The sequence below is a fragment of the Silene latifolia genome, chromosome 1 (assembly GCF_048544455.1).
Source record: "Silene latifolia isolate original U9 population chromosome 1, ASM4854445v1, whole genome shotgun sequence".
NCBI lineage: Eukaryota > Viridiplantae > Streptophyta > Magnoliopsida > Caryophyllales > Caryophyllaceae > Silene > Silene latifolia.
The window spans coordinates 157,487,775-157,506,461 of record NC_133526.1 but is presented as its reverse complement, the minus strand read 5'-3'; the positions used below and the strand labels follow the sequence as shown (position 1 = coordinate 157,506,461).

At 37.6% G+C, this 18,687-nt stretch overlaps 1 non-coding gene across 1 annotated transcript; it reads left to right on the top strand.

Annotated features, from left to right (window-relative positions):
- The first annotated feature begins 17,804 nt into the window (after positions 1–17,804).
- On the top strand, positions 17,805–17,911 carry LOC141625687 (small nucleolar RNA R71). Its single transcript, XR_012535458.1, has one exon. It is a non-coding gene; the product is annotated as a small nucleolar RNA R71 (small nucleolar RNA).
- Positions 17,912–18,687: the final 776 nt, after the last annotated feature.

Genomic DNA, 18,687 nt, shown 5'->3' with positions numbered 1-18,687 from the left:
ACGTCAAACACGAATTATAAGAGCCTTCAACAAGAAAGTCATACCCCGAAACATCAAAGAGGAAGATCTAGTGCTTAAGTCCGCCCAAGGGGGAAATTAAAGCCTAATTAGGCCGGACCTTACCTAGTCAAATCTATACTCTCAAGGGTGCGGTTAGAATTACAGACCTAGACGGGAATGAGTGGTCGGACTATTTTCGGAGCTATATTCTATTTTTCGGAATAATTGTCGTTGGAAGCACCTAGACCAAAACACAATTTATAACTTCACAAACAACTCTACAATTAGTAAAGAGGCAAGTAAAGGTCGGATCCCAAGGGACGGGAATTAAGATGAGATTTCTATTGCAACTAGTGGTGTCTTAGGGGTGTCACAATTTGGGTTGATGTAGAAGGTCACTAAACTAAATAGCAATGAAAATAAACAAGCAAGATGAATGAAAAGGGTTGTAAACAATTGATAAAAAGCACTAGGGTGTCATGAGGTCATAGGGGAATCATGGGAATTGATCATACAAACATGTTCTCAATTTATAAGCAAGCAATTATTGTTGTGATGGATTGAGTTGGGTTATATCTTACAATCCTAGGAAAGTTTGGGTCCCAGAGCCGAATTGATTAGATTGTACAACACCTACAAGCCGACTTAATCTTTCCTACTCAACAACATGCATGGTCTAATGAGACTCGAGTTGGTTTATGTCTTACAAGTCTCATTGAAAAGATAGGTGATGGGTAAAAAATGCAAGGATTCATAGGCTCGCATTTCATCAAACATAACATGTGCATGAGTTGAGATCAAAACAAGCAAGCAAATAAATCATGAAAGCATATTAATTTAAGCATGAATCATTCCCCATGTTGGTTTCCCCTAATTACCCATTAACCCTAGCTAGGTGACTACTCACTCATTATCATGTTGATCATGCTAGCAAGGTTGTCAATCATACCAACAAAGTTAAACATGATGAATAAATGAAAGTAATTAACAATAATTAAAAAGGGATTAAGAGAATTATACCTACTAATGATTCCAATAATAAAGCAAGAATAAAAGAAGTACTTGATGCTTGATTGAGAAGTTGTCAATCTCCCAATAATAACCCAAATAATCTTCAATTACCCAAAATAAAGGATGAACAAAAGAGAGATTAAGGAAATAAAACTTGATTAATTGTTGATTACAAAACTAAAGAGAGATTTGATTGATATTAACTACACTAAAGATTGCTAAGAAGAACATGCTCTTCTAATTAGACTAATGGGGTATTTATAGTGGAAATTAGGTGGATGCATTAGGGTTAACTAAGGCTAAATTAGTAATTACACTTTTTAGATTTGAGCAAGGAAACGCCGGTATTTTTCGAAGGAAGGGCATCTTTCTTGAAACTTGAAGAAACAGATTTTGCGCTGGACTGGAATCCGTGCGTCTTAGGCACGGGACGTGCGGATTCAGGGGTCTCTGCCCGAGCGTCTTTGGGAGAAAACGCACGTCTTCTGGTAGCTGTTGCCCGGGCGTCTTTGAAGGAAGACGCACGGATTGTGGTGCTGGGGACGGGCGGATTTAGGACAATCCGCACGGATTGTTGCTCAACATTGTTTCTTCTTCTTTTCTTCCCTTTCTCTTCATAAAATCCTTGGGGATTTCCTTGGGGATGCAAGGATCTTTCCTCACCATTGCTCATCTACTAAAATATGTACAAAGACCTTCTAATCTTGTCTCTCCTTGATGCTTGGTCATTGAATTCAATCAATTTAGTCTCATTTTGCCATGAAAATGCAAGGTTTGCACTCCTTTCCTACCAAGGACACAAAATCTCAAAGAATATGCAAAACAAAGAACTAAAGACAATAAATGACCCAAATATGCACTAAAAAGCATGGGAACAAGGCTAATTCGGGGGCTAAATATGCTCTAATTATGGTCACATAAAATATCCCCAAACCGAACCTTTGCTCGTCCCGAGTAAAGAGGTGACAAAGACTAGGACCATTATTTAAACTAACCTAATAACATAGCCGATATGAGACAATTAGCGGGTCTCACTCCACCCCTTCAACTCACAACAAGACAACCATGAGCTAGGATGCCTTCTTGCAAGGCAAGGTGGGTCTTGCCAAAATGGCGACACATCCAAACATTAAGCACACAAAATTAAATAATGGATGCATCTACAAAAAGAATAGCCACTTCCTCATCAAGTGGCGGAGTCAACTAAAGAGGAACAAATTTAAGAGCATATAATCCTTCACAAATACTAGTTCAACAAATTACTAAGGCTAAGAGGATGGCACTAAATCACCTCCAAATGGTGTTAAACTAGACTACTTTCGTCCTCAATTTCCAAATGCTTTCGTCAAGAGCGATCAGATGGTATGGTATGATGATCCCTATGATGCTAGTAGCATATGACATGACAAGTCTCGAATTCTCTACAAAAGTAAAGGTCATGGATCGTCCCAAGCTCGACAAAGTGGCTTGACAAAAAGGCTTTTTGGGAATGGAATGCTCAAATCGTTGTAAACAAGGGTGGATATGACTAGTATTCAAAATTAACCTCATTCAACTTTCACATTTCAAAAATTAGAGATGGGGTTTGTCCCTTCCGGGCTAGTGTCCTTTGCTTTCGCCAATCACTTATTAGGCAACCGGTTAACCTCTAGACAATAGCTTTTCGGGGTAATAGTCACTCTGTCTCTGGGCGGTTGAATTCACAACCGTGTGGGGGCCCAATTCAATGGATCCCTCTCCAAAGCACATCGAAGTGGTACGCCTCCATCAAAATAATTAAAATTCTCAACATTTCAACATTTCATAACATTTGAGGTTTCCTTAGCAATAAATTATTTCCACAAAACAAAATCTTCGAAATGAGCACTTCAAACTTATTGATAGAAAGTATTTTTGGGTTGCCTTACTACAAGGTCCATCAAGGTCACCTAGACAAGTTAACCAAGTCCACATCGCATCACGGGGTTGGATAGGTGACTCACATGCAAACCCTTGACTAGGCTTTGGGTCATGGGTCAAAAGACACTAGTATGACACAATCTAGGGTGTTTTACAACCATTCTAGTAGGCGAAGTCTTAAGTTGAAAAAGTATTTGTAATGGCTTAGTTGCACTTGTCAAACTCCTAATTAGGCACTTTTCAAAACTTTTCATCTAAATGCAACTATATGCCATGATGCAACTATTATATACATCCTAATGCAAGTGATTCTACCAACTAATATGACATATAAACTAAATGCAAGTCCTAAGTTCACATTGTTGTACCGCATCAATCAAAATAAAGCCACATAGTCATTAACATAAAGAGGAAAAAGGAGGTTGGAAAGATCATACCATGCATTCTTCAATATCCTCATGTCTCGGATGTGGCGTAGTCGATCAATGTGAACAAGGATAGAACAAATACAATATATACAAGCAATATATACAAGACTACACTAAAAAGGAAATGAACATGTTTTTGGCTTTTCAAATTTTTAAATTTTTATGTTTTTTCGAAATTTTTCAATTTTTTTGGATTTTTGAATAAGAAGTTAAGTTAGAATTCCCCATCCCCACACTAATATGGGCATTGTCCTCAATGGTCAAAATGATGGGAAATTATGCAAACATGATGCATGATTTCTACACTAAATGCAAGCTACACTAATCTACACTACATGATGCATGGTTTTTTGTTTATGACGGAGAGGATAATTTAGATTACCTCCCGTTGTGTATGCATTGACTTCCCCAAACCGAGTTAGACATTATTGCTAATGTCCTAAGGATGGGTGTAGTTCATGCACACACTATGCAATGCATGAAACTAATTTGTCATTTTGGATTTTCAAAAAGTGGGAGCAATAAAATGAGAACACCTCAATGGGGCCGAGGTGTGAGTCCTCTATGGTGCTAGGACTACTCCAACAATGATCAAGATTAATAATTAAAACAAAGAAGGAAGTAGAACAAACCTCGAGAGGGTAGGAGCCTCCAAAGCTTGCTAATCTTCCATCATATCATCACTATCATCACTTTCCTCATTAGAAGTGGACTCATCGCCACTTCCCTCTTCACTTTCTTCTTCACCTTGCTCATCATCCTCTTCTCCTTCTTCACTAGCTTCTTCATCAATGTTATCATCAACATCTTCATCATCAACAACCTCATTGTCACCCGAAAGCTCACCACTAGATGCACTTGGAAAGAAGACTTCTCTATCCGCCCAACTAGGCAAAGGACATGAAGGATCAAGTAGTCCTTGCCTAGCTAAGTGTAGGAGGGGTGGATATTAGGCTAAGTAAGCATCTTCCCGGTCTTTGAAGGCTTGCTTGTGCATCTCTTGCATAAGAAGAGTCACATAATCCTTGCTTGCTTCGACTCCTTCGGGTTTGAACTCTTGGTACTTGAAAGGATAGGGTGGTGTGACAATGGAAGAGGAGGGCATTTCAATTTCACCCGTTTGTTGTTGGATGATATACTCGGCCTCTTTTGAAAGGGGAAGGAGATAATTGGTCCGGTGGACACTTAAACGACAAATCTTCGAAGGCAAAGTAAAAGATCTAGCCTCATTTGTGAGCCATCCATACTTGGTGTCAAGAGGGTTATGAGAGACCCACTTGTATTTGTTTATCATAGTATCAATATCAATGAGATGACCACCCTTCTTCGCCTCATACTTGTTATCCTTATTGAAGTTAGGATCAAAGTATTTATCTAGAATAGTGACTAGATCGCCATTCACAATAACGGTAGTGCCTTGCTTCCCACAATCAATGTTTAGCCATCTATCCACCAAAAGCCTTAGAGAGTTGAAAGGCTTGGTGTGTTCCCTGTTGGGAAATGTGTCCTCAACAATAGTGCGATCGTATGATTTAAATATCATTATTAAATCTCATTTTAAAGAATACAATTGGGAAGTATTTATACTGTCAACTGGTCAACATATATCGGTAATGATTGGCTGACTAGAGTTTGACATTACTGTCGTATGACGGTGGTGATCAGTTGACCCCCTAGGTCATACCTATAGGGCAACACTCTTAATTGATCATTTAATTAATCGTATAATGTTACGAGTTAATTAAATTACTTGAAAAATTGACGGATGATTTTGGAAGAAAAATTTACGTATCAAATTGAAATGTGATTAAATGAGATACGGTCTGAGTAATCGAATTGTATCATTACTCGGATGAAATTATTGTTTAAAGAAACAATTGAATTTGAATGAATTATTATAAATACGATTTATAAACTGGTGAAATATTTTGGTACAAGTAATTTTGAATTACTAAGTTGATTGTTGTATATGACGTATTTTTATTAATACGTTGATTTTTAATATGTTAAAAATACATAACAATTTATGTTACATATGACATGTGACATATTGACATTTGACAAAAATAATATGGAATCCATATTACATAAGTGCCGAAATTTGGAGGTGGTTTAGGCTAATTGTGGTTGATTAAATAAGTGGAAAACACAATCATTCTATAGAGAGCCTAGCCATGCAACCCTAGTTTGCATTGTGAAGGCAAACAAGGGCATGCATTGGGTCTTTCTCTTCACCCTTTCTACCCTCCTACCCGGTTTCACCCTAGGAAAGAAAAAGGATTTTTGTCTTATATTTTGATAAAAACACTACATGCATTAGTGTGTATCTAATCTATTATTATTCATTCCTACTTCTAAATTTTTAGAAAAAGAAAAACCTCTAAAATCCCTCTCCTCTAACCGGTTTTAGAGAGTAAAAACCAAACATTTTTGGTTCAATTTTTCAGTAGATTAATATTATACTAGCTCAACTAATATTAATTAGATTAAGAGTTAGCTTTGGGTATTATTCCTAAGGAGAGATCCTACACTTGGATCTTGTTCTTCCATTAAAGGAAAGCTCAAGAACAAAAGAAAAGGAGATTTATTTTGTGCCCATTTGAACCGAAATTTCAATGTAAGGATATTATTTCTTCCTTATTTGCTTTATTGTTTGCATGCATAAGACCTTTATTAATTTTATGACAAATTAGTTTTACATATATGAGTATGTTAGTATGTATATAGATCTACATTTCCTTCAATCGGTATCGAGAGCCACGGTTGTTTGCATGCAAATCGGTTAAAAGTTTTTCCGAGTTATAAGAATAACATATAAAACTTGAAAAATTTGTGTTATTATGATATATCACGAAATTAATCCATGCATGTTAATATTTCTGGTCCTAAAATGTTTTAGGATATTTTGGTTAATTTTTCGGATTTTTATTGTTCATATTATACAATAATGGCATTTAAATATGATTTTATGAGTAAAAATGTCATTTTAGGTCTAAAATTAGCTATACTTCGAATTTTTCATTGATTTTTGGATATGTTGTCACATATATTATTTTGAGATAACCTGTAAATTTTCATAATTTTTGGACTTGTTATGCTCGAAAAATGGATTTTTCATTGTTAAATTCGGATTTAAGTGAAAAATAGGTTAATATGAGTTAAATTTCGAATATGGTCATAGAAAATTAATATGTTGTCACATGCAATTTTACAAGATGTGTGTAAAATAATTGGCTATAAAGAAGTCTTTTTGCATGATTTATGGATTTTTGAAGAAAAATAGCATAAATAGTGACATTATTAGTTGAAAATTAATAAAACATAATCTATGACTTAGGAAAAACGTCTAATGTTGCATTTTATCATCTTTTTCAGATCTAAAATGGAAAAGTTAGTGAAAATAATTTTTTCATGTTTTTATGATTATTTTATTAAAAATCGATAAACTGCAACATTGTTTTTCCGGAAAAATTTCGAAATTTTTAACCTAAGATTTTGAACATTATGAGTGTCATGGTATTTTTCCAGAATGTTCATGAATTTAAATTTTGAATTTTGAATTTATTTGAAATTTTGTGATTTATTTGAAGTTTATGGCTTATTTTTGTAATTTTTGGTCCATTTATGAACAATTTTATAAAATATGGGTTAATTATGGTCAAATTATTAGTGAAGACTAAATTTTGAGTCCTAAGAGGTTAGGGTAATTAACTTATGCATAAATATGAGTTTATGTATTTTTGTTATTATAAAATGTTGAAATCACGCAAATCAGTAAAAACCGAGTAATATATGATATTGGCTAATTAAAGGCGATTTAGCATAAAATTGAGCATGTTCATACATATTATAATGCTGCATTTTCTTTATGATTGTCATAATTTTAATTTATGTAATTTTGAATTATGTAATTTTACTTAGTATGGCCTTAGATTTTAATTGGTATTTCCCGAAATGTATGGGAATATCGATTCGGTTGTAATTTTATTGTGATCTCGTATCACCGTTTTGTAATTTAATAGATTTATTTTATTTTAGTTACAAATGTATAATAGGAAATTATGTAATTTATTATGTAATTTTATTCATTCGGAGTTCCCAAAGACGGATTTCTTCAAGAATGGCGATACATAAAGACGGTGTTACCTCGAGATGCGTACATGTACCGAAGTTCAAGAGACCAATGGAGTTGGTTTCCGAATATGTAATAGTTAAATAGTTTTTCTATTTTAGGAAAGGCCATACTAGGATTTATTTATCTTTATGCTTGCATTTTATTTTATGTCACATGCATCGCTAAATCGCCATAACTAAAACATGCATCATCTTTTATCGAGTTTATCGACCGTGTCAATTAAAATTATCGTAGTTCACCGCTTTAGTTCACTTAAAACGTGATAGATAATAAATTGACATGACCTCTCGCTAAAACAATTAATTGAGACATAGCCTTACCAAATAGTAGAAACCATGAAAACCTATTTCGCGAGGGAGTGCGCTCGGCCCCACCGGGGTACAAACCTTGTTACGTAGGGGAAGTGGGTGATGAATGTTAATCCACCGAATTCATGTTGATAAGGGATGTATCGGCCACACCGTGCCCAAGTTAATGTGGGTTTGGATCATGGACACATTTATTCGAAATTTGGATTGAACTCAACAAAAGTTTTTGATAAGGGATGTATCGGCCCCACCGTGCCCTTGTCGAATATGTTTTGGGCTAAAGATAATTGTTAATGTAATATTATCGACCAAGAGTTCTAAAAGTAGAATCGATTAAACGTTAATCCACCGAGTTATATTGATAAAGGATGTATCGGCCCCACCGTGCCTAAGTCAATATGAATTTGGGTCTTGGAATCATTTATTATACTTGGGTAGAGGTCACTATATAAATGTTCATATCTTATTAATTTGCAAGTATGATTTAAAAAGACAAATGTTAATATTTCCTTTTCCTCCATATTTGTAGTTTTTTGCAATGAATCCATCAAATGCTACCGCACCGATAACTATTGAGTCATATCACAATGTTCTTGACGACGTATGCTCCAACAATAATTTCAATACAACTAGAGAACTTCATTTCGGGATAGGTTCAGATGGAAACCTTAACTTCATCACCTCTTCTAAACCACCCACTTCTACTAGACCTCGTGTGAGTCCGTCTCAGGAAGACTATCTCATACGATCTATAGGGTCTTTGTCTCTGGAAGATAAAGATGCCAAAGCTAGTGGGAGCTCTAGCAATCAAGTTCTTGCTTCAAAGGGCAAGAGGTTCAAGAAGAAAAGAAAGAAAATCAAAAACTTCAAGCAAGTTAATGATGAGTGCCATTATTGCTATGGCATGGGACATTGGCTTAGGAATTGTCCCGTGTATTTGCGAAATATAAGGGAAGGACTCATTACTCCAAAAGGTACAATTCCTAAAGAAATTTATGTTATTGATATAAATTATACTTCCACTACGACATGGGTACTAGATACCGGTTGTGGTTCTCACCTTTGTAATCATTTACAGGGTTTAGGAGATGTGGAGAGGCTTAGCAAGGGAGATGTGGATCTACGCCTTGGAAATGGAGCTCGGGTAGCGGCCGAATCCAAGGGAACTTATGTTTTAGCTTTGCCTAATGGATTTGAGTTGTATTTGCATAATTGTTTTTATGTGCCTACGCTCTCTAAAAACATTATTTCAATCGCCATGCTAGACATGGACGGTTTTTGTTTTGTCATTAAGAAAAATCGTTGTACTATTTCTAGGAATGATTTGGTTATTGGCCAAGCTTCTTCCATTAATGGCATTTACATTTTAGAGACCTCAAATCCGACGAATGATATTTATAACATTCAATCAAATAAACTCAAATCAAGTGACCCAAGTGAAGCGTTCATTTGGCATTGTCGATTAGGTCACATAAACGAGAATCGCATCAAAAGATTAATTTCAACTAATGTGATTACACCATTTGATTATCAATCATTTGGTACATGCGAATATTGACTACTTGGCAAAATGACTCGTAATCCTTTTAGTGGTAAAGGGACACGAGCTAGTGAGCTATTGGGACTCATACACACCGATGTATGTGGACCAATGAGTATCACCGCTCGTGGTAATTATGACTACTTTATAACCTTCACCGATGACTTGAGTAGATATGGGTATATCTATTTAATGAAATACAAGAGTGAAGCGTTTGAGAAATTCAAGGAATTTCAAAACGAAGTAGAGAACCAATTGAACAAAAGGATTAAGGCACTACGATCCGATCGTGGTGGTGAATACCTTAGCCTTGAATTTGATTCACACTTGAAAGGTTGTGGTATTATATCACAACTTACTCCACCCGGAACACCACAACTCAATGGTGTTGCCGAAAGGAGGAATCGAACCCTACTTGATATGGTTCGCTCCATGATGAGTCAAACCGAGTTACCGAACTCGTTTTGGGGATTTGCGATTCAAACCGCAATTCGATCTTTGAATAATAGTCCCACTAAGTCCACCGAAAAGACTCCATATGAGATGTGGACGGGAAAAATCCCCAATATATCCTATATGAAGATTTGGGGATGTGATGCTTACGTCAAGACTAAGAACGACAACAAGCTTGCCCCAAGATCCGAAAAATGCATCTTTGTAAGTTACCCCTCGACCTCTCGAGGATATTACTTCTACAAACCTCAAGATCATAAAGTGTTTGTGTCTTGCGAGGTTGTCTTCTTAGAAAGAGAATTTATTTCTATGAGACAGAGTGGGAGAAATTTTGAACTTGATGAAGTTCAAGAGCCACAAACCGAGATAGAGACGCAAGAAGATGTTCCTTCGTCGTCTAACGCGGTTGTACCTCCTCCACTAAGAAGAACGGGCCGAGTAATTCGCCATCCAGATCGATATGTGGGACTTATCGAGGAAGATGGAACACTTGATGTGTTACTTATGGAAAGTGACGAGCCCGTCACCTACAAGGCCGCAATCTCTAGTCCAAATTCCTCCTTATGGCTTGAAGCCATGAAGTCCGAAATGGATTCTATGCATGAAAACCAAGTTTGGGACTTGGTAGATTTGCCTAAAGGGGCAAGACCCCTCCAATGCAAATGGATATTCAAGGTCAAAAATGGCATAGAAGGACATGACGATGTCTACAAAGCTAGGCTAGTGGCAAAAAGATTTACCCAAGTCCAAGGTCTCCATTATGATGAGACCTTCGCCCCCGTAGCCATGCTAAGATCCATACGGATTTTATTAGCGATTGCCGCATTTCATGACTATGAAATATGGCAAATGGATGTCAAAACCGCTTTTCTAAATGGGCATTTAGAAGAGGAGGTGTACATGATACAACCCGAAGGTTTTGTTGATTCTAAAAATCCTAACAAAGTGTGCAAGCTTAAGAGATCCATTTATGGTCTTAAGCAAGCATCTAGAAGTTGGAATCATCGATTCGATCATGTTATAAAAGAAAATGGTTTCACTCGAAGTGTTGAGGAACCATGTTTATACATGAAATTCAGTGGGAGCAATGTTTTGTTCCTAATCTTGTATGTCGATGACATACTACTCATTGGAAATGATATTCCAATGTTGTCTTCTGTTAAGAAGTGGTTAGGTAACCACTTCCAAATGAAGGATTTAGGAGAGGCACAACGCATATTAGGTATCCGGATCTATAAAGATAGATCCAAGAGGATATTGGCACTAAGTCAAGAGTCTTATGTTGATAAGATTCTTCGACGGTTCAGCATGGACAAATCAAAAAGGGGTTTGGTACCTATGGTAACCGGGACGATATTGAGCAAGACTCAATCTCCCTCCGAACTCCATGATGTTGAACGCATGAAGTTGATCCCCTATGCTTCCGCTGTTGGATCAATCATGTATGCCATGATATGCACACGTCCTGATGTCTCGTATGCCTTGAGCATGACGAGTAGATATCAAGGAAATCCAGGTGAGAGTCACTGGATTGCAGTCAAGAACATCCTTAAGTACTTGAGAAGAACTAAGGATTCTATCCTTGTGTTTGGAGGAGACACTGAGTTGCGTGTTAATGGATACACGGACTCAAGTTTTCAAACAGATAGAGATGACTTGAAATCACAAGCTGGTTTCGTGTTCATGCTCAATGGTGGTGCCGTTAGCTGGAGAAGCTTAAAGGAAGTCAGAATCGGATTCTACAACGGAGGTGAGTACATAGCAAAGCATCGAAGCTGCCAAGGAAGCTGTATGGATCAGGCAATTCACGGAAGGTCTAAAAGTAGTACCTACCACCAATGATCCCATCACTCTCTATTGTGATAATAGTGGGACGATCTTCCAAGCTAAGGAGCCAAAGTATAGTAATAGATCTAGACATGTACTTAGAAAATATCATGTAATAAGAGATTTTATTGAAAGGAAGGAAATTGCGATTTGTAAGGTTGGGACGGATGACAACATAGCCGATCCGCTCACCAAGCCTTTATCGCAGGCTAAACATGATGGACATGTTACGTCCATGGGACTTAAACGTGTACCAAATTTTTGTTAGATTTTGAAATGAAATAAAAGTGTTGTTTTTGTTCATGTTCACAATCACATTTGTCTTTTATCTTTAATTTATACATTGTTACATCCAAACGGGTTGTGAAGACAATTGAACCACGTTAAAGTGAACACGGATTAACATAGTATTTGCCCATAGTCACTTGTATGAGGTGACGTCTCGAAGTGACTAGAGTGTGAGGCGATTGATGGCAAGTTCAAGTGCCATAGAGTCATGTGAGATGACTAGTCGATCACATAGGCAGACTGTTAGGAACATTTTGTCGGGCCTAATGACCGCTTATAGAGTTCTGGCAAATTTATATAGCCTGGTCGTGGCGAGAGCTACTATAGTATTCTAATGAGTCGATTCTTTTGACTAAAGACTATTCACCTAAGATGGCACGGTTTCAGATTAACTTTGATTTGTGTTACTACGACCTTCGTAAATGGGGTCAAATGGGCATATTTTGGGTTATGATGGCTGTGGCTAGTCGAAGGGAACGAGTGCGATAGTAATTGTCCACCCCTAGTCAGGGTTATAACAATATCTCAAGGCCACTCGAGGAGTAATGAACTGGAAATGCGTGGCCACGCTCGGAAAGTATCTATGATAGATAAGTCCGGTCAATCAGTTATTCTGCAGATCGAGGAAACCACTCTCGATATGATCACTTGCAAGTACGACCTGAAAGACACCTTGCATTGAGTGGGAGATAGTAATAGGACAAGAGAATTGGTGACGCACACTTGTCGAGGACAAGTGGGAGATTGTTGGGAAATGTGTCCTCAACAATAGTGCGATCGTATGATTTAAATATCATTATTAAATCTCATTTTAAAGAATACAATTGGGAAGTATTTATACTGTCAACTGGTCAACATATATCGGTAATGATTGGCTGACTAGAGTTTGACATTACTGTCGTATGACGGTGGTGATCAGTTGACCCCCTAGGTCATACCTATAGGGCAACACTCTTAATTGATCATTTAATTAATCGTATAATGTTACGAGTTAATTAAATTACTTGAAAAATTGACGGATGATTTTGGAAGTAAAATTTACGTATCAAATTGAAATGTGATTTAATGAGATACGGTCTGAGTAATCGAATTGTATCATTACTCGGATGAAATTATTGTTTAAAGAAACAATTGAATTTGAATGAATTATTATAAATACGATTTACTGGTGAAATATTTTGGTACAAGTAATTTTGAATTACTAAGTTGATTGTTGTATATGACGTATTTTTATTAATACGTTGATTTTTAATATGTTAAAAATACATAACAATTTATGTTACATATGACATGTGACATATTGACATTTGACAAAAATAATATGGAATCCATATTACATAAGTGCCGAAATTTCGAGGTGGTTTAGGCTAATTGTGGTTGATTAAATAAGTGAAAAACACAATCATTCTATAGAGAGCCTAGCCATGCAACCCTAATTTGCATTGTGAAGGCAAACAAGGGCATGCATTGGGTCTTTCTCTTCACCCTTTCTACCCTCCTACCCGGTTTCACCCTAGGAAAGACAAAAGGATTTTTGTCTTATATTTTGATAAAAACACTACATGTATTAGTGTGTATCTAATCTATTATTATTCATTCCTACTTCTAAATTTTTAGAAAGAGAAAAACCTCTAAAATCCCTCTCCTCTAACCGGTTTTAGAGAGTAAAAACCAAACATTTTTGGTTCAATTTTTCACTAGATTAATATTATACTAGCTCAAATAATATTAATTAGATTAAGAGTTAGCTTTGGGTATTATTCCTAAGGAGAGATCCTACACTTGGATCTTGTTCTTCCATTAAAGGAAAGCTCAAGAACAAAAGAAAAGGAGATTTCTTTTGTGCCCATTTGAACCGAAATTTCAATGTAAGGATATTATTTCTTCCTTATTTGCTTTATTGTTTGCATGCATAAGACCTTTATTAATTTTATGACAAATTAGTTTTAACATATATGAGTATGTTAGTATGTATATAGATCTAAATTTCCTTCATTCCCTTCCAATGTTCAAAGCCGACTCAAGAAGAACAAAATCGAGTTTGGTGAAATGGTTGGTGTCTTTTCTTGCAATGATGGTGTTTCCTATGACCTTGTGCCACACTCTAATGCCCGGATGGTGGACTAAAAGAGCGTGACTAGCATGAAAGCTCTCAAATTTCCTTCCGGAAATCGCCTCCCAAAGAGGAGCGGGGTCATACTTGCCAACATTCTTGAAATAACTCGGTGAATCATCAAGACCCAAAGCTTCACCCATTTCCTTAAAGGAGATGTGCCTACTAACATTAGCTAGGCGGAACTCGATGTTTTCCATAGTCTCAACCTTGTTAACTTTTAAAGAACTCAAAAATTCTAAGGTAAGGGAGGGGTATGTCAATTCTTTTGATTCAAACAATTTTTCCAACCCCATGGCTTTAAAGAAGGCTCTAGTTTGCTCAAGGACACCCAAATTATCTAAGGCATCTTCACAAATAAACTTGGTGGATAAAAATGCTTTTCTAGCATACTTGGCAAAAGTGTCCCTATGGGATTTGGAAATAAAAATTACCTCCGGATAGTTCTAAAGTTGATCAATTTCCGGAGTAGTAGATGTTGTTGCTTCCATGGGAGGTTGTTGTTGTTGCACTTCCAAGTTCGGGCTAGCTACCACCATAGCCAATGCTTTCTTTGCTTGAAGACTCTTTTGCCTTGATGAGAGTGTCTTTGCCTTTGTTGCTTTTGCCTTTGTTGCTTTTGTTGCTCCCTTTGTCCTTGCCATTGATGATTAAACCAAGAGAAGAGTGAAAAATCTTCAATTTCTAGTGTACCCAAATCGATTTAAAGATGAAAGGCTTTGCCTTTATGAATTCAAAAATCGACTCAAAGGTTGAAGATTTTGTGCTTGGTTTTGATTTTTATTGAAAGAGGAGTGATTGATTTGTTGTTAAAAGGATGTTTTGATTTGATTTTGGTGAATGTTGTTGAGGAATCTTGTTTTTGTGATGGAGAGGATGAGGGTTTTGGAGTTTATGGGGTTTATGAGTAGTGTTTTGAATGAGGAAATGAAGAAATGAATGTGGGAGGGGGTTTATAATAAACCCGAAAAATTTGAATTACAGGGGGAAGACGGGCGGCTTTCCATCGGGACGGCCGGATTCTGCCTGTTCTGGGTTGGGAAATTCTCGCCTAAAGACGGCCGTCTTTCAGTGAAGATCGTCGGATTTGCAAACGCGGGACGGGCGTCTTTCAGTGAAGACGGGCGGATTCCTTTACAGGGATTTTTCTTGTTTTCTCATCCAAAAAGACGGGCGTCTTTCCTTTCAGGACGGGCGTCTTTTTGAAGACGGGCGGATTCTCTTGCAGGACGCCCGGATTTGTTGACAGTCAGAAATTTCAAAAATTCAGCTCATGAAGGACGGGCGTCTTCTACCCAATATGCCCGGATTGCCTGAAGACGGGCGGATTCTCTTGAATCCGCTCGGAATCTACCCCTTTTACCCGGATTCAGTTCCATCCGTGTACTTTGCTTATCCCTTGTCATTCTTGCATTCTTCAAAATCTCGTGTTCTTCATTGTGGGGGCACTACTAAGGCATAAATAGCCTAGGCAATTGTTATCCCCACACTAAGATAAATCACTACACATTGATTGAAATCATTAGTCCCTCCCTTACTTCTCTCAAACATGACATATCTTGATCAAAGTATAAAAATCCAAAAATAACAAAAATGCAATACAAGAATTGAAATGCGAGTTAGGGAGTTAGAAATAATTACAAATGGTGGTTTAGGGAGGACTCCACCAAACTCTCTTCCTTAGAGAGATTGTCATGGGGGCATGTCCAAGGTGTTGTTGATGTTGCTCAACACCTTGAAGAAATAATCAAAAGCTTGTTCATTATCGTGATAAAGATCTTCAATAGACCTTTGCCCTTGTTGTCGGTCTTGATCGATAGCATTGCCAATGTAGGGATTAAAAATCCCTTCAAACTCGTCGTCCCAAAGACCACAAACTTCGTCCACTTGATCACTAAAGATCTCTTGAGTTGATAGAGACAACTCTCCCAATTTCTTGTCTTGGCCAATGAAGCCATCCTCTTCATCTTTGCTTGACTTTAATGAGCTTTGCAAGCTCTCTTTGCTACAATTCACTTGCTCTTTGAATGGAGCATCTTCAATTTTCTTCTTCCATTGGAGTTCCCACTTCTTCCTATCATCCTTCCGGCTATAATGATCAATCATGAAACATGGTTCATACAAACGTGTAGCTCTCATAGTCTTGTCGAGATTAAAAGTTATGCTCTCATCTCCCACTTCTAGAGTGAGCTCTCCATGTTTCACATCAATCACCGCACCCGCGGTGTGTAAGAAAGGTCTTCCTAGGATGATTGGAATGTTGGAGTCTTCTTCCATGTCAACAATGACAAAGTCCACCGGGATGAAAAATATCCCAACTCGTACGGGAACATCTTCCCATATCCCTAATGGTGTCTTCGTCGATCTATCGGTCATTTGGAGCGTGATATTGGTGCATTTAAGCTCTCCCATCCCCAACCTTTTACTCACCGAGTACGGCATAACACTCACACTAGCCCCTAGATCACATAAGGCTTTGTTGATCGTGGTGTCGCCAATGGTACACGGTATTGAGAAGCTTCCCGGATCCTTGAGTTTTGGAGGTGAACTCCCTTGAAGTATTGCACTACTCACCTTAGTGAAGGCGATAGTCTCAAGTTTCCGGATTGACTTCTTCTTTGTGAGGATGTCTTTCATGTATTTCGCATAGGCCGGCACGTGATTGATTAATTCCGTGAAAGGAATTGAGACTTCCAAATTCTTCACAATTTCCATAAATTTTCCAAGTTGGTCATCAAATTTGGGCTTGGCTTGACGAATCGGAAAAGGAAGTCTAATCACAATGGGCGCCTTCTCCTTGACCTTGTCTTCATTTTTCTTTGAAATTTCTTCTTTTGATGGTTCCCCATCCTTGGAGTTTTGCACAATTTCACTAGCTTCCACAACTTCATCCTCAACTTGCTTCTTCGGTGCTTCATACCTTGTACCACTTCTTAAGTGAATGGCACTAACCGTTTCATGTCATTGGGGATTACTTTGAGGTGGTAATTGCCCCTTTTGTCTTTGTGAGCTTGAAGATGCTAGTTGAGTCAATTGGGTTTCCAACATTTTGGTGTGAGCTAGGATGTTGTTGATGGTGATTTCCTTTGCTTGACTATCTTTTTGCATTTGACTGAAAAATTCTTGTTGATTCTTTTTCATTTGGAGGACCGCTTTTTGAACATTGAAACCTTGGCCATTTTGTTGAGTGTATGGAGTTTGATTTTGGTAACCTTGGTTTTGGTTGTAAAAGGGTCTTTGATTTTGGTTTCTCATGGGAGGTGGGGTGTATGTTGTTTGAAGGTTTTGAACATTTTGGCTTTTGTATGAGAGATTTGGATGGAATTTGGTGTTTTCATTGTAATAGTTGGAATAAGGGGTACCACTCTTGTATGCTTGGAAAGCATTCACTTGTTCATTTGTTCCCCTACATTCACTTTGGTCGTGTCCTAAAGTTCCACAATTCTCACATACCCCACTTGGGATTGATGAAGATGCCGTTATGGCATTAACATGATGCTTTGGTGATTTTGAGGCTTCTTCAAGTCTAGCCATAGCTTTTTCAAACTTCAAGTTGATTGTGTCAATGTGAGCACTAAGTTGAGCACCCAATTGAGTAATGGAGTCCACTTCATGCTTTCCTCGTCTAGTAGCCTTGCGAGGTCTACTATATTGTGAGTTATGGACCGCCATTTCCTCAATCTTGTTCCAAGTTTGATTGTCATCAACTTCGGTGAACATTCCATTTGATCCCATGTTGAGAATGTTCCTTGAATCTTCATATAGACCGTTCCAAAATTGTTGTACCAAGAACCACTCACTAAGTCCATGAAGAGGACATGAGCGATAAATTCCCTTGAACCGCTCCCAAGCTTCATACAAAGATTCTTCATCCCTTTGCTTAAAACCCGTAATTTGAGCTCTTAGCATGTTAGTCTTTTCCGGTGGATAGAACTTTTTGTAGAAAGCTAGAGCCAACTTCTTCCAAGAATCAATTCCGAGAGTAGCCTTATCAAGGCCTTTCAACCATTGTTTCGCGGTGCCAATTAGAGAAAAAGGAAATAAGACCCATCGAATTTGGTCTTGAGTTACACCGGTTTGAGAATTCACATCACAATAGTCACAAAAGGTTTCCATATGAGAATGAGGTCTTCACTAGGCATCCCCCCAAATTGGCTTCTTTCGACTAATTGCATAAATGCGGATTTGGCAATAAAATTTCCGGTTAGATGTTGTGGTGTGGGAGTACCATTGGGTAGGTTCTCCTCGGTGGGTACGGAATGTGATGAAAACTTAGGCATTGTGGGTTGATTTTGTGTTGTATTTTGTGCTGGGTTCTCCTCACCTTCTCTTGCAAAAGGGTTGATGAACTCAATAGTTGGTTGAATATCTATAACCTCACCATCACCTCTCAAATTTCTCCTAGCAAGTCTTCTATTGGTTGTCAAAGTTCTTTCAATTTCACGATCAAAAGGTAACAAATCACCTTGTGACCTTCTAGACATGCAAAATATCAAACAACTCGAAAACAATTAGAACAAACCTTGAGGAGTTTTACTTCCCCAAGGCAAAGAAAGACACAACTAATAACAATATAAGAAAATCTAAATCAAGTTAACACCGTCCCCGGCAACGGCGCCATTTTTGGTCGGACTATTTTCGGAGCTATATTCTATTTTTCGGAATAATTGTCGTTGGAAGCACCT